Below are 17904 nucleotides of genomic sequence, written 5' to 3' on the forward strand. Positions count from 1 at the left end.
TGAAGGGCTCATGTACACATAAGACTCAGCAACTTGGAAAATTAGGTATTAGTGGAGCTTAAAGACTGCCACACAAAGATTGCTTCTAATCGCGTTCTATTTTGGTATTAATGTTAAATTCTGTAAGAGAAGGAAAGAAGGTCTATATCTGTGTTATATAAAAAATATCATAGATGTTATGAAAATTAAATAAATGCGCACCGCATGTGTGTACAACGCAATCATATATCATTAAATTGTTAAATTTTCAAAAAGCGTTTTAATAAATCGATAGAGAAACTAAAAATCAACAAAAAGACTTACACAAATGTTTTATTTTTATAAATATAAATATTTCTTGCATTTTTAATATAAATGATTACTTAAATCAAAAGCACCGTAACTTGATAACGAATATTAACTTTCGTAATTTGTTTCCCACGTAAAATTTTACAGTAACACCGAATTACGTATGTGGAAAATTTAACTTTTTATTTTCTATCGTAATATATTTAACAAACAAAAACACGTTGCATTATAAATATCACACAACAAAAGCTGTTACAATTTTCGCGTTAACGAATTCCCCGGCTATTGTACGTGGTGAATAATTAGCAACTTCCACAAACGACATGATCAATTCTACCTAAATTTAATCAGACGAACAAATTGGATTCATGCAAATTTGTTTTGTTTAAACTTTTGTTAGAAAATTATACAATCAGAAAAAAACAGTTAAACACCTTGCGCTAATATCGAGTTGTTCATGGAATTATAAACTGTCTTAATAAGTACACGACATGACTTAAGTCGCGAATAAAAATCCCGAAGAAAATCGACAAAGTGTCTTCTTGTCGCGATATGTAGGACAAAGTCGGGGAAAAATGACACATGGGAAGAGATGGCGCGTCACATGACTACGCAGGAAGGAAGTTAGAGACTTATTTGTTTAGTTTCTTCACTTTCTGTCAAGAAAAACACACCGTTGATGCGCCCCTACTGGGATTATATAAATTTAACTTATATATGTAGAAATATTATATACTTACATACATTTAATTTATATATAACTTTTATATAAATTAAATTAGAAGTTAATCAAAAATATCACTTTGGCCAGGAGGTCGAACCGAACACTTTTCGTTTTCCAAGAGAAATACTTTATCAATGTATTAATAGAAGAGAAAGGAACTCTCTACTTTGAGAAAAACTAGGCTAACTAAGTTGGAAAAAAAACTCGAAACAATGATTAAAACCGTTATGGAACTTTTTGAGCGTCGTAATGTAGTTTTACGAGTTTACACGTCATTACTCAGACTTTCGCGTATTGAAACAATTTGTTTTGACATTTGTTTCGACTGGTGTATGATTTGGCGCTAATTTGTAGAATATGATGTCCGAGTTTAATTTTCGCACTCGTTTAAATCTCGAGCTTTGCAACTATTTGTAATTTGATCGCGAAAAAAATTCAGAAAAATCGAAGAAAATATACATTCAGAAAAATTCTAGAGGATTTTATATATAAACTTGCATAATACATAAGATATGTGTTATTTATATATTAAATTATTATTTATTTGTTAAAATATCAAAATATTTATTTATAAATCTACGCTATTCGGATCGAGTTTAAAATTTTATCAATTCCTCATATGTTTAGTAAAATCATACAATTAACCGATTATATAAATTATTTCGTAACAAGAAAAATTTAATTAGATCGATAACAATAGTATATACATCAAAAATTTATCTTTCACAAAACAAAGGCTTAATCAATTTTATTCGTGCGCGCGTAGATATGTTTCGTAAATTTACGTAATTTTTTCACTAAAGCCCGTCTGACCTTTTAGTGTCTTTTTCCACTGAACTTTGTCTGATTGCTTAGTGTCTTTCTCCACTGAAGCCCGCCTGAGTGCTTATCGTCTTTTTCCACTGAATTCTGTCTGACCACCTGACATCTTTTTCCACTAAATCCCATCTGATCATCTTTCTCTCTGTTTCTAATCATATTACGATAACATTATTGATAAAAAATATCAATGAAAAACGAGAAACAGACTAAATATGTTTTAAGAAACGAGATACTCGTCGTATTTTACAGCATCAAAAAGACGTATATTGCGAGCATATAAACTTACACAATTTAAAAAAATGTGCTCATATTGCATACGTATTGCCAAGATAGAATTGCCATTACTTAAAATCGACCATATCAGGTTCGTGTAAATTGTACGAACGGAAATCCGTTCATTAACGGTTCACTTTTCGCTTTTCAATCGATTTTTCGACCATTTTCTACCTCGTAGAAAAAAAAAAGAAAAGACATTGATGGTTTGATATTGCGTTATACAGCGCACGCTGAAACATTCTGAAATATCGTTCGTATACCAAAGGCGAACAATTTAAGCGGTAACAGGCTCTGTATTTCTCCGATGGAGATAAAGAATGAATGAAACTTTTCGTCAGGAGAGAAAGAGAGAGAAAAAGAGATGTAACAACATATCATTCGAGGTGTACTACTATCAGCAGAAGCACGCAAATAACGAAAAGTTGGCACACCGATCTCGATTACATGTGGCACGTGAATAATTTCCGAAATACCATCTCTTTCTACGAAACAGATCGATAAAACATCTACCGTATATGTACATATGCAGAAAACTCGTTTGTAAATTGGAATTTCGCGACGTAACTACATGAAACAAACAACTATTTGAACGGACAACCTTTGTGTAGCTAAAGATATAAAATAAAAAATAATTTTGTAAAATATTTTATCGTACATATACATATTTTATCGTACGTATATTGTGATATATTAATAAATATTATATACATACAATATATATATATAAATATATGCAAGTATATAATAAATTATTTGCTCGGTCAGTCGTCTTGTTGACTTTTTTGCATCTATGTTTTTATCTTACTTATTCTTATTTTTGCATTTCTCCTTTTGTTTGGAGTTTGCGTAGAATGGGAGTGGAATGAAAAGAAAATTGCTGATAATTTATGTTCTCCTACGACTTCCGGCGGCCCGATCTTTTAACGATAAGTTTATTCGTATTTACTAAGTAAGATATTTAAAAAAACATATTAATATTTATACAGCAATTATAAAACTGTGTCATATTTATAAAAAATTATTAATTATACGACTTGTCGACCGTATTACAATAATTGTTTTCCAACAAACAACATGCAGTTTTTCAGTAAAGAAATATATTTGTTTTTTTTTTTACCAAAGTATGTCATTACCAGCGAAATATTCAACGCAATTACAACAATTGCAGACTCTGCTGCAAAATAAAAAATCGTTAAAAAAATCGTTTCTACACAAACTTCAGAGTAAGGTCCAAGATATTTCACATGAAATACGTACCGTGCAATGTTAGCAAGAGAGAGAGAGAGAGAGAGAGAGAGAGAGAGAGAGAGAAGAGACTCATTATAAATGCCGGGTGTTTGTATTCTCGACAAAAGAAGGTCTTTACCGAAAATCGAGACATTTCTCAACCGTTATGAAAGATATCAATTTAATAGCGCGAACAGATAGAGTATAATAGAAGAAGAGTAGAAAACGTGGAAACACAACACCCTCTTAAGCTCCAACTATTTTCGCAGTAACGTGACCAAATTGTGCTCGAGAAGCTTTCGAAGCCGATGCTCCACGGGAGGGAGTAACAAAGCAATCGCGTACGAAATCGATCCACACTCGGAAGGATATTCTCTCGTTCGGGCGGAGAGGGTGGAGATTAAACGGGAGTGCCACGTGGCCCGCGATACACAATTGAAAAATATCGAAAGCAATATCTTTTTGCTCGAACGCATATCTCTCGCTTGTACATCTTGCCGTACAACTTCACACGTTTCTATAGCGAGCAAACACACATTACAAAATGCTACTCAGTTGCGAGGGAAAAAGAACGATATTTTTTTCTGCAAAAAAGAGAGAAAGAGAAGAGAAGTTATATCTCGAAGCCTATCCTTGTGTTATCTCGTTATCGATCGTTTCTTTTTTCGTGACTGGCGAAGATGTTCGTTAAATGTCAATTTCGGATGCCACTTTCCGACACTTCCAGCTCACCCTTCTCGCTTTTTATATATTGCGTCTATATATACACAGTTTTTCTTGTCGTAACGATTACATATATATGTCGGTAAATATTTCCGAAACAGTACGAGATAACTGTTCGATAAAATCCACTGTGACTTTGTTTTTCGCGATGGAAAGAAGAACAAAAGACATGTGTGTTTGATGATTTTGACAAAAACTCGTACAAAAACTGATCGATAGCGCGTTACAAAATAGTTTAAGAACACTTTTCTTGTCGCTTCTTTTTCTTTTTATTGCTCAATCGACTGGAGTACCACGCGGCCAAATGACAGTTCCTTTACAACGGTGATACTGACGCAAAACCTGTCAATAAACCTGTGTCCGCGCGATACTGGGCAAAGTAGAACAGCTGTAGCAAATATAGAAATTAAAAGAATCATCTTTTTGCAAATTTTTTTGCTTACTATCTTCTCGGTTTTAATTACGTATTGATTGACACTATTATTCTTATAATATGATTGCGCACAGAGACTTGTTTCGCATTTTGTTTTCTCAGGGTATGGAAAAACGATGTGCCCGAACGCGCTTTTATGAAAAATTTGCGTCCGTACCGACTACATCGCTTCTGCACCGTCAGGTTTTGTTCGAGCTACCGAGTTGAGGTAATTTGAACTCTAAAACACGTAAACACCCTCTGTACATCTCTTTGTATCCTGCTTCATAGATGTTTTTTAATATGGTAAAAAAAGGCTTGAAGTTCCAAAGCTTCATCGACGATATGTTATAAAAACTCGGAGGAAATAAAAACTCAATGAGTCCGTAGAGGATTGCCCGCTAGTTTGCTCGTTTGTTACTCTGATAAGCCGATCTGATAACTTGTCGTTACGTGCAAATCAGCTATTATGTTATGTGTCAATCACAGTTTTTTTTTTTTATTTCCTTATACACAGAAAACTTACTTAAGAATTTACGAAGCAAATGTTTATTCTTGAAAATGTTTTGTATAACAGTTTTTTAATAATATTACTATAATTATATATAAATTTATTTTTGCAATCTCTTCTGTACATATGCGTCTATATAATGCAGATATAATGGATATTTAAAAAAATATTAAAACGTTTTCTTAAAAACCTGAGTCGTTCGTTTTCCCACATAAATGTAAAATATACAGCAGAAAAATGCCAGCAAATGACGTTTCTTTGTAAAAGCATTGTAAAATCGCAGAACCGTGAGATATACGCGCTTTCACATTTAAAAACCATTTTTGTTTTATAACCACTGCTTCTAATTTCCCGCGTAAAACCAACAATGTAACTTAAGACTTGACCTATTTCGTTAGCGTGCGGTTCTCGGTATGAGAAAGAGCGTAACAAGTGGCACAGAAACATCAGTTGTACGAGGTCGTGCGATATGTAACGCGCATCGAGATTTTGCACATCGCTATTCTATTTATACAAGTCCGAAGTTCGCAAAGCGAGCGGAACGAACTGGTACACGCGTGGTACATATTACTTTCTCTCTCTCTCGTATCTCAAATCTCTACATTCGTAAAGCGTACACGTGCCATCGATGTGGAGTTCAATTCTTTCGGACGGACAACGCGACCAGTCGGCGGAAATGTCATTCGCGCAATGAATATGAGTATGTTCAGGGTGCAAACACCGCGAATGAGCGAAAGAGAGAGAGAGAGAGAATAGGAGAGCGAAAAACAGAGAGAGAGAGAGAGAGAGAGAGAGAGAGAGAAGGGGGAAGGAGGAAAAGGGTGGATGTGGTTTGCGTGGTAGTATAGATGCGCAGTGTGCGTATTCACGCGTGTACTCGGGCATATGACGAAGAGCTGACCATATGGTAAGAGCGTGGAGACACATTGGAACATTGTACCTATGGATACCTTTGTGCGGGTCATGGCGCATGTCAGGCCAACGAGGGTGCGGCAACGGCACCTCGAGGACTAAATCGCAGTAGGGGCGGATCCAACGTTTCGCCGCTCGATCGTATTTTTCCGCTGTTTCTGATGACACACACATACCAGTTCTAACATACAACAATACGTTTCCTCTAGATCCAATTCCTTTGTCACTCCTCTCATCGTATCTTTTTCACGTCGTTTATTTATTTATCGCATTGAAATCGATTCCAGTGAACACTTTGTTATGTACATGAAAATATTTTTACGGTGGAAAGCACGAAAGTTATTTTTCCTGCGCATTTAAGCGTGAATATGCGTCTATATGCACAATTTAACGCGAGTGATAGTAATTCTACATTAAAAATTTAATTTTAAGCTTCAAAACAACTGCGGAATAAAATTTTTTATTTAAAAAAATTAAAAGTAGACATATATGTAAACATATATATAACACATATATAAACGTCTATTTTTGTTTAACTAATTTTTCATGTTATTTTTGTGTTACAAAATTATTACATTTAATATCGGTTATATGAGATTTTTGAATCTATATATATTTTTTTTTTCTATAAATATAGTCTAAATAGTTTTGACAAAAACTAAAATTGTATTTGCGTTTTACTAAATTCTATTATAATTGACTGATTCTTTTTTTTCTTTATAAAAATTGTACGAGACTTTTACAGAAAGTTATAAAGTCATCCTTCTTCAAACAATTTCCCAAACAAAAAAAATGTCAACTTTCAACTTTCAACCGCTTATTATCTTTCCATTACTCGGTATTTTTAATCCTCTCGAAACTTGCGTAGTGTATCCTTGTGTCACATACAAGAGAATAATTTATTAACTTCAGGCTTTTACCAATAACAATAATTAATTTTTTTTTTTAATTATAACGCACTTATAATTGTAACAATTTTTTATATATGCATGTCCGTTTCTTTATATTGACTTTATATTGACTAATTCATCAGTGAAATCTTTATTAACGTGACAATATAGTTTGCCATCTCCGTTCACAAATATTTGCTACGAAGTGCCTCTTTATCATTACGTCGTCGTCATCATCATCATCACCATCATCACCATCAAATATAATATCAGATTTGGACATGCAGATTTGTGTTTTAATTAATTGCTTGATACATTAGTAATACATTACAACCAAATAATGCGATATGTACGTCTACGTTAGTAGATACATATTTGTACAGAGTGCTATGTTCAATTGTAATTTATCTCGTGCGTCATGCAATCCACAATTTCCATCAACATATCTCCATTCATTTAAATCTATCTCTGTTTGTTTATATTTTACTGATCTTTCACTGTCACTAATTGCAAACGTACCGAATTGTTCTAATCTATTTGGGTGCGTAATCCAGGCACGTTTTAAATTCTCTCTCTCTCTCTCTGTTTTAGATACACAGCTGCCCTTAACAACCATCCTCCAAATTAAATGGCAGAACTTGTGCTCCCGAGACGCTACTGTCTTTCCTCTCTTCTCTTGTGTTCGAGAAGAGATAATAATTAGATCTACGTTTGCCAACTAACGCAATCACGATTACCAAAGATAATAACGCAAGTAGTTTTGACATAACTCAATTTGTACACGTCAAGAGAGATGACATTGGATTGGTAAACCGAGTGAATCGATATTCCCATGTTTAAACGTCACATTTACATGAATGCTTACGACTTCGTGAATTGATTGCACAGTATAAATATGTAATATATTACATATAAGTTCATAAGTCAAGTTGTTTTGAAGATGGGTCAATTCATTCCATTCGTCAGAAGATAAAGAAAATACAAAAATCCGGCAATCGCACAGCCTACAAAGTCAAAATGTAACGAGTAACACTTTGTCAAAATAATAGAGTTAATGCTTAGAAACCTACACATTACACGAGCAAAACGATAGATGTGGTGCGCGCGGTATGAATTAAAATTAGTTTAAAAATAAATTATTTGCCCGCCGTGTGCGCGCGCGAGATCGGGAGGATTTAAATTGTGACGAGAAATGCAACAATAGAAATAAATACAGACCGTTAATTAAACATGACCGTTCACATTTTATTATGCAAATACAAACGAGCGCTCCGCTATCAGTTTTATTTCAAGTATCAATGTTTTCATCGATTGACGTCAACTCGCAAACGAGTTATAAGCGCGATTAATTTATAATCGATCTAATCCATCGCCGTGCGCATCTAAGTCTGTCAGAATTCGTTAATAGCTAAGCCGCGGCTAATACGTCGTCCGTACGTGTTTATCAAACAGCAAGTTCGCTATTGGGGAAAACTTTCATTTCGGCGTTCGAATTTCGAATTCGCTCGCTTTGGCGAACGTTTATATTTACTTTTCAATTTGTTCATCGAGATTTTGTATTTGCGCTTCTCTACGCAGAAGATACACATTTCCTTTTACATAAGAAATCGAACATATACTCCTACATAAAATCCGCCGTGTAATATTATTAGTTACCAACCATACAATATATAAATATATATACCAGAAAGTTTCTCTCTCATCGAATAGAACAAATATTAAAATGTTATGTTGTATATGTTAGAACAAACTACACTACATTCACCATGAAAGAAATCGCAAAATGTAGTGTTCGCTTTATATTTAGTATTAAAATCCCGCATCGTTGAAAACTCTATTTGTTCGTGTTTCAAATTGCGTACATATAAAATTTGCAAATTACAAAAATTTTTATTACAGAAGAATTTGCGTGGAACTTTTGACACTAAATATCATATACAGCGCGCGCATACATATACCTACAACGTGGGATATGCGCGTATTATCGCGTATGCAATTAAAACTGCATTTCTCGCTCAAATATAGCCACACACGTACACGCACGCGATCGCAAGATCAGAACAACGCATGGATTAATTACACTTGCAATTCATGGGCGACATCACGGAAAATTACGTGCGCGTTCATGATTACTTTAATTTCGATCTTTTAATTCCGCATTTGACCCGTGATGCTTTATTGTATGATATATAATCGTGTGATGTAATTCTTTCTGTAATCATTGTGATATTTCGGATTATTATCGCTCGAAACCCAGCGTCGTCGCGTTTTCACGTTGAAGCAAACCACTTATGTCTACTTTGGAGCTATCGACGGGTTTCGCTCGCCCTTTCCCGGTTAAGCCGATTGCGAGTTGTTAGAGCCTCTTTAAGGCTAATGAGCTGTGTCTCTTAGAGAGACGGTTAAGAATTTTGCTTTGAATGTTTAGCAAGTCGAACGAAAATAAAGGTTAGCAACAAATAGGATTACGATAAAAATAGAGCAACTTTTCAGATACAGAGAAATTTGTTGCGGGAGACGTCAATTACAGAAATGTTGATCTTTCTTGTGATATTTAAATATAAACAAATATTTTAATTTAGTAAAAGGTTTTTAATCACGTGCATCTATACTTACTATATATATTATTTTTGCTTCTATTTCTGTGTGTGTATTTTATATAAATAATCAATAAATACATTATCAAGCTCCAAAATATTGATACACCTTATTAACTGTAAACTAAGAGTAAAGCAAAGTAAGAGATACATGAGATACATGAAATTTCCCCAAAAACTTTAACGACATTATCGCTAAGAACACAGTTTTTCGCAAGAATAAATAAAACTGCGCGGCAGATGGGTAATCGCGAAGAAGCTTATTAAGGGAAGAAGAAGTTTGCTGCGTGAGCTGTTTTTCTATGTTGATATGAGCATCGAACTTCTAATGTAAACTCCGACAAGACAGAAAATCAATCCGTCAAAGCAGCGAAACGATATCAACGTAGGTATAGAAACTCCGCAACTGTAATTTTTTTCTTCATAAATATATTACCTGTCAACGCGCGACTAGAGCGATTTTTGATTGAAGTACCGTGGAATTTTTCGTCAGCTAAGTGAAAATAATCTGAAGAAGCTGAGAACGTGGGCACGAGATGCATACGTGATGGACGTGCATGTGCACGAGTAGCGTTTACGGGCAAAAAAAAAAAAAAAAGCAAAAAAGGTGTGAGTGTCTCTAATGCGAGAGAAGCAAGTGTGTGCGGACAAATACGTATAAGCGGTTTTAGTCACGTACAAACGGCTTTTATTTTGACTTCGCGAACAAACAAATTTTGCATTTTACGAAAAAAAACTCACGTACAATAAAGTGATATGATAAGCGCAAGGCAAATTTGTGATGAGAAAATTGTAGGGAAGAGCAAAAACTGGTCTATTAGAGTGCTAACGAGCGAAAAGAATTCAAGAAAAGATAACAAAAATACATTTAAAAATAAATAAATGATTTTCTCATACGTATAACATTGTGTGTAACTTATAGATAATAATATTCGTAAATAAATATTGATCTTTGCAATATATAAAATAAGTTTGATCTGATTTTATCTAAAAATTACAAGATGTCCCAGATGTTTATTTACAAATTACAAGAATGTTTTAATCATAGGTTTTATTAAACTTATTGCTCTGACAATGAAAACTTCCGTGAAAAACTCTCTGTGCGTTCCGTGAAAAAAACCCGAGTGCATTCGCTTGATGTGCACGAGCGAGTATATGCATTCAAAGTTAATAGATGTCATTCCAACATTGCAAAGAAATGTCCTGGTAATAAAGAAAGGTACGTAATATTACGAGGAAGCGGTCTCTCTCTTTTTCTCTCTTTCTCTCTCATCGCGACGAGATATGTGCGCACATTTCCATAAAATGAAAACATCGTTCCCTTATAGTCAAAAGACGCGCGAACTATTACTGTTAGCAGCTACATACATCTTTAACGAGCCCGAAGATAGAACAGATAGATTATTTCAGACCGCATTAATCGAAATGTGTAATGCCGCAACAGCAAAATGAAATTGTGTGTTTCATGTCATCTCAACTTTTCTTTTCCCCTACCCCGATTAATAGGTGCGTTAAATTTAAACTGCTCGAAGAAGATGCCGCATCGATCGATCGAACGAGCTTTGTGGCTTTCTTCGCGCGCTCACACGAGATAGACTTTGCGATATATTCCATCAATATTAAAAACTTTCCGCGCACTTTCTTAATTTGTGTGCAGATAAAAAAACAAGCCCGAGTTTCTCCTTGGGAAACTAAGCGCGCGAAGAGACATCGAATTTCCGAGTTCAATGAAAACGCCGCGAACGAAAGAGAGTCGTAAAGATCGGATTACGATAAAAGCCACTGTGTAAGGTGCACTAGAGCAAAACCGAAAGATTGCGTATAAACGAGAACATTTGAGAATTGTAATTTCCACAGGATATTTGAGATCATTAACTTTGGTATCTATGCGGATCACGAAATGTTCTGCGTTCGAGTGTTTTTTTTTTTTTCGTAGCACTGCCTGCATACAACGAGATAACAATTCTTCGCGCGTTCCTCTATTTTGTAAATAAAAAAATGTTAACAATAATACGGTAACTATGGCAAAAGATGTTAATTTTAGCAGTAAACAGTTTACTGTGCCAAAACTGTGGCAAAAATTGTCCTCACGTAACGAGAAACGCTTGCGCAAAATCGTGTGACAATTATCGAAGTTTGGGGGAAAAGGCACAGATAGACGATAGGACACATCGATCGCTTAGCAACAAGACCAAGAAAGAGAGAAACACGCGATCGAAATGGGACGGCGCTAATTATAGACGCGTGAATTCGTATGAATTCACATCTTAACTTCCCTAATACGTAGTGTCAGGCAAGATTTATGACGATAATTGCGCCGTTAAAGTCTGACGCGCGCGACGCGCCGATCGATCGCAAGTCGCGACGAACGCGCGAGACAACTTGATGCATATTTATTTTAAGCATGTCGGACGAAGTGACTACGATGTGGCTACCGACTATCAAGCTTGTTGTTTCCTCGGCCTTTTTCCGATCTTAACGCACGTCACGCGTTACGCTGTGACGCGTAAAAAAAAAAAGATTGGCGGTGTTCCGCAGAGATTAAAGGATCTGCAATATATGCGAGTCTCCTCGTCCCATCGACCATGCGATAGTTTTTTTTTATCATTTTGTCGTACGTACGAAAAACGTTTAGCAAGGTTGTTCTTTCATTTGCGTCAAGAAAAAGATTTCATTTGCATTTTCTTGAAAAAAAAGGAAAAGCTAAATATTGTCATTACGTTGTCAAACTTTAGAACAGAGTTTTGTTTCATTAGAGTCAACGCGATGTAGTGAAATTTATATTAAAATATATATTGAATTTTTCTGTATTTTTTGTTACGTATAAATATTTTTAGAAATTAACTTTAAAAAATATAATAAAACCGTTCGCGCTTGAGTAAATTAAAACATTAATTGTTGAAAGACATTTTTCATGCAGAAAATTCTACAATTTATTTATTTAAAAATGCACATGCTGTTATAAAAAAAAAAACTATCAAAGCGTGAGAAACAGACGGGAAGTAATCCGCTAAATTTATATGTTATTTTTTTATGTGTTTTAATAATTCTCAAATATTAAACATTCTTTTGTGCTCTGTATTTTCCGAACAATTTGTCTTTAAGTCCGTAATTCTCTGCATTACGTATAATAAAAGTACATAATAAAAGTTATTGTCCTAATTTTCTTAATATTCTACTTAAAATTTTCCTTTGCGTAAAATTAGTGTTTAAAATTGCGTTCAAAATTAATAACAGTTTTTAAATGTTTTAACATTCATAGACAGATAAGTAAATGTGGATATTGTCCTTCACAGGACACTAATTCTTCCATTACACACTTGTGTGTATTCCACAAAAAGAACACGATACAACAATATATATAATATAAATATCTCGTAACCGTTGCTCTATTGCTTTCTAAAATTCTAAAACTCTAATTAAAACCGAACCAGCTAGCACAAGATTGTGATGCACGTAATATTCGCAATTTGTGATTTTTGGTCTGTACGAAACTCGTGAATAGCATGAAAGAAATATTCGACAATTCGCTCACGTTGAATAAACAAATTTTTTTTTTGCATTGTTGTTTAGTTTTATACAAAATGAAAACCACAAAAACCGAATCACGCGTACGTGTGTGCAAACAATCCAATCCCGGTTTGTAATACCAGACTCGCAGGCTACTAATCAATTTGCATGCGTGTTACAAGCTACACATGCACATACATTGCATTTCTATACTCTATTTACTTAACACAAACTTAGCTGCACGATCTACAGACACTTTCGCTTTTGCAACAACTTCACTTATTAACTATAAGTTCTGTCAACTTCTACACAAGCATTTCTTCACTATCGGCGTGGCGCGCTAAATAATAACAGATTTCGAAGTACGTATATAATGCAACTTAATGCACTTTCAGTTCGTTAAAGTTGCAAAATACGTCTGCAGGTTATAATCGCAATTTGCTTTTTACTTGCTGCACGTAAGAGTGTTACAGCTGGCGCATCCTCTTAGAAGTTTTTGCATAAAATGTTATAATGGCTTTCACGCTTTGAGTGCAGTGTCATAAATGGTCGCAAAAAGAAGTGGGGCGCTGCACCCGGCTTTAATATTGCACTTCCAAATTCCACCTGCACACTTTCCTTTGCGGACGTGCTACTGCTGTTTGCTTGTTCTCGCACAAACGACAGTAAAAAGTTCTATGAGAAAAGAGAAGATCGTTCAACTGTCGCGTTAAGACGCGTGTAAATACGTTAAATAAAACCAAAGCTCTTGCTCGCTTTAAGAATGCATATCCGCGTCCGAATTCCAATTTTCTATTTATTGTTACATTTCTCTCTCTCTCTCTCTTTCTTTTGTGACATATATTTAGAATAATAAAATATATATATTTTTTTTAATTAGAGGTGAAGAGAGAGATACTTTAATATTATAACTTCACCACTTATTTTCAATTGCAGTTGTAATATTTCGAGCTATCGGTCAAATAAGTAGTCATTAAGTTTAACCGAGCAAATAAATGAATGTTTTCTGATAAAAAGTATAAAAGAATTGCGTAGTAAATGTTTTTCACACTAATGTTCACATTAATTTTAAATATGTGTTCTCTCGTAAGATAATAATTTATCAAAAGAAAAAAGACAAACTGAATGACGCAAAATTTGCAAGAAGATACGTTAAGTTACTATAATAGATGTAAAGGTAGTTGCATATCTCTGAAAAACAATGAGACTTGTCTCTTTTGATAGATGGAAAGAAAATGAAGATACGGAAACAATAGCGCAGAAAGGTACGTGCATATCCAGTTACACTGGCAATGTAATAATGACGTAGACAATGAAAAAGGCAGAAAAAGAACATAGATACTAACACACTATGCATGTTTTATAAAGTGCGTTACCTACGTGACAAAAAATCAAGAGAGAAAAAAAAGTATATGAACGTAAGAAAAACGTATATGAACGTGATTCTTTGGTAACAAAAGTTGTAACAGAGGCGGTTAAATTTAAAACATCCAAACAAATAATGTTTTTGTCAAATTATTTTATGATTAATTATTGAATATCGTTGAATACACACGCGTGAGGGAGATACTATTTTATTATGAAAAATATACTTTATTTTTAATAAATAATAAACTTGAATTAAGATCTCCGCGAAATCTCATCTTCTCCGGCAAGTTTCGGAACGCGCGATCGCCGCGTGACGCCGAAAAGTTCAACCCTTATATGTTCAGAAAATTTTTACTTATTCAGAAAAATGTCGAGTAGTTTTTACTCTGAAAAATATGAACCTTTAGCAATCGGTTTTTCTCGGAAGAGCATTGGTTAGAGAGAAGGAAAAGGTCGAAATCCATACTACTTATGCAATACTTTTCTCGGTCGTTTTATCGAGAAAGATATCGGTCAAAAAACACGCAGGCATGTTTTTATCTGTTCCAGAAGTCATCGATCTAATACGTTCAGATATTTCGCACGGTATTAATATCTATTATGTGTTTTATTATAGTGCTTTATTGTAGTCGGTAAATATGCTTTTTTTTACCTTAGGTAACACTTATTAAATATTTATTGCTTTTTAAAAGAAAAAATATATGTGTGAGAAAGAGAGAGAGAGAAGAGAATATGCTTACACAAAATCTCTGTTTAAATGTAAAATAATATTGTAAGTAAATGTATTTATTGTTATTGTTTAAATAACATAATATCTCGAGAAGAATAAAAGTACTTTTACGTGGATTAAATAAACTAAGCAAAAATGTGAAACAATATAGAGAGTTGGCAAAAGATTAATTTTTCTTTGCTTTTTATTTTAATCTCGTCTCCTTTCGCGTTTGTACATTATACATTTTTGCGCTCTGTTTAAAGCACCGAATACGCATAAAATACATATCATAGTAAAATAGAGATATTACTCTTGTTATTTTAAATCTCAGCAAAAAACTTAATGGATTTTTGTAGTTCACGTTTCATATTTTTCAAGATTACATATAACACTTTTCTCGATACGTTTGCTTTTACCCTTAAATACACACACACACATATAGAATTCTTACATAAATAAGACGTACGCATTCCTCTCAGTTTTTGTATTTTTTCGCGTTTTTCTTCTGTGAAAGCAGCAAGTAATCGGAGATAATATCGGTGAAAGAGCGGAATGCCATTTTAGCTAACAAAGAAAACTTTGCTTTGCTTGAAATGCGTTTGAAATTCAGTGGCGCGAGAATCTATCGCGCAGCGATGGTGTTTCGATGTCAAAAAATTTGAATTTCAAATGTCAGACACGCGCGCGGCACACACGAGACATTTTCACGCAGACCGCACACACACGCTCGTGCGTTCACGCTTTTACCTCGGCATCCTGTTGTTTCCGATGAGAGTCTGTCGTGCGGCATTTAACAACTTCCGATGTTGCGTTCGGTCGCCTACGTTTCTTCCGTTGCGCGGTTCCGGCGATCGCGAGGAAACGGCGGAAATAAATAACGCGGATATGTGAAAAACGTCCGTGCCGTGTCACGTGCGCGGATCAAGAGTGCAGTATACGTTAAATACCGATGGCATAGTGAAGTCGCGGATAGGAATTTCGAAAAGCGCAAATTTTTGACAAACTAAGAGACAACAAAGCGACGAAGAAAAATGAGTCGCGACAGGTAAACGCACTGTTCTCGAGAAAAAGAGAAAAGCGACAACACGCGTTTGCTTAGGCGTCGCGGCGCCGGCGACAACGACGACAATGACGACGTCGACGTCGACGCGTGCTACTAGCTACTGGTGGTTTATAGGAGTGTAAGAAGGGACGCACATGCGCGCGCCGTACTTCCCTCGCGTCTGATTAAACGCAGGTTTCTTCCACGTAGCATTTCTTCCCTCCCGCGAACAACTTCGTATTTCGATCTTCGTTATTATTGCGGACGAGCGGAAAGAATGTTTCTAGAATTTCCGTCGCAAATTATCAATGTTAACGATGAAGAATGATCGGATTTTTGAGGAGATATTGATACACACATGCGCTGTGTACATTGTGTAATATACGTAATAGGTATCGTGCACATCAATGCATTGTGTATCAATATCTAGCAACTTCCCTCAAGAAGCCGATCGTTTAGCGTTTAATGAGACAGCTTGGCAGTCTTGACTTGATGCTCGATAAGCTCAAATTGCTGCTTAAGAGTTGCCAAGTTGTCGGAAAGATAAGTTATCGAAGCGCGCGCATTAATACACTTGAGAACATCGTTAAAGTTGTTTGTTTACACTTTAGAAAATCGATTATTTATGAAATTTTCGATCAAACAGAAAAGTCTCCGTCTTCATTAAAGTGTTTCGGCTAGTTAACAAGTTAGAAAAAAGTTAGTAGAGAGCGAGTAGAAAAAGTCTTGCAAAATCCGTCACGTAATATATTGCAATACAAAACGCTGTATGTGTGTAAGACTTGAGCGTGTTGCGTTGCATGCCATTTGCAGATTGACGGGTAAACCGGTATTAAATATCTACTGAATATGAAGAACGTTAAAAAACGTATAAAAGTTGAAAAATAAAACAAACTGAATTTTGAAAAATAAAAAATATATTCCTTTTCGCATATTTCTTTGCTCGTGAGAGACTCGTATGTACAACATCTTTTGAATAAACTATTTTGGTGTGCGCCTCTTTCCACGTTTGTAGCGCTGCGATTTGCGTAACGATTTTGCGGAAACTCGTACGACCTCAATATTTTCTTCCGATTTGGTATTGATTTGCCCTAAAGAGAATTTCAAACCAAAAAGTCGAGGGAAACGTTGATAAATTATTGCTGCTACACGCATTAACAACCGCAAGTGTCCCCTACTGCCATTTTACTGCTGTTTAAAATCACAAAGTGTCAAAGAACGTAAAAGCTGTTATAAATTACTTCACTAATCTGTTAGCTGCAAAGAGCAGTTTACCCTGGTAATTGCCTGCATACATTAGATCGATTACCATAACTGTTTACCATATTCTCAAGAGATGAGGCGTGCAATAATAATTCTATTTCAGTCCGTGTGAACGCGCGTGGGTGTGTGTCACTAATAATAATAAGTAAACTATCAAATTTTACGATCTAAAGCTCTTAAACCGTTTTCTGTACATAAAAACTAAAAAATATTGTACATTTAACCGAAGTAAACAAGATAAATTAAATAAATAAATAAATTTGTTTTTAATCATATCGGATAAATGAGAAAAAATATACATATATGTATTTCTTTGTGCGAGACCAACAGTACCAGGAACATTTCTATTAACAGACGGATATGTGTTTTCAATTGTATTATATATTCGGAGAAAAATGAGAAATCGAGAGACATCATAACTGAAGCGCGGTGTGGCCGGAATAGAAATTTGTTATACATTTTGGTGGTAGACATATCGTAAGTCTCAAACCACCGAGATGATTTATACGGCAACCGTCACAAGGTGGAGTTTTTTGGCGAAAAGGGATGGCGGAGATGAAGGATCTCCAGGACCTTGACCCAACTGAGATTTACCTAAACGCGCACAGCATCCCTTTGTCCGCTGAG

The 17904-nt window shown here is 35.0% G+C and overlaps 1 protein-coding gene across 1 annotated transcript in view; it reads right to left on the minus strand.

Annotated features, from left to right (window-relative positions):
* The window catches only part of LOC109855286 (somatostatin receptor type 2-like), a 47869-nt gene extending 31807 nt beyond the window's left edge, over positions 1 to 16062 (minus strand). The window contains exon 1 of the mRNA XM_020429372.1: positions 15720 to 16062. The gene's annotated coding sequence lies outside the window, so the exon portion shown is untranslated. The remainder of the gene's footprint in view (positions 1 to 15719) is intronic.
* Positions 16063 to 17904: the final 1842 nt, after the last annotated feature.

This window comes from Pseudomyrmex gracilis, unplaced genomic scaffold (assembly GCF_002006095.1).
Source record: "Pseudomyrmex gracilis isolate BER0280 unplaced genomic scaffold, ASM200609v1 scaffold_86, whole genome shotgun sequence".
NCBI classification, from domain to species: Eukaryota; Metazoa; Arthropoda; class Insecta; order Hymenoptera; family Formicidae; genus Pseudomyrmex; species Pseudomyrmex gracilis.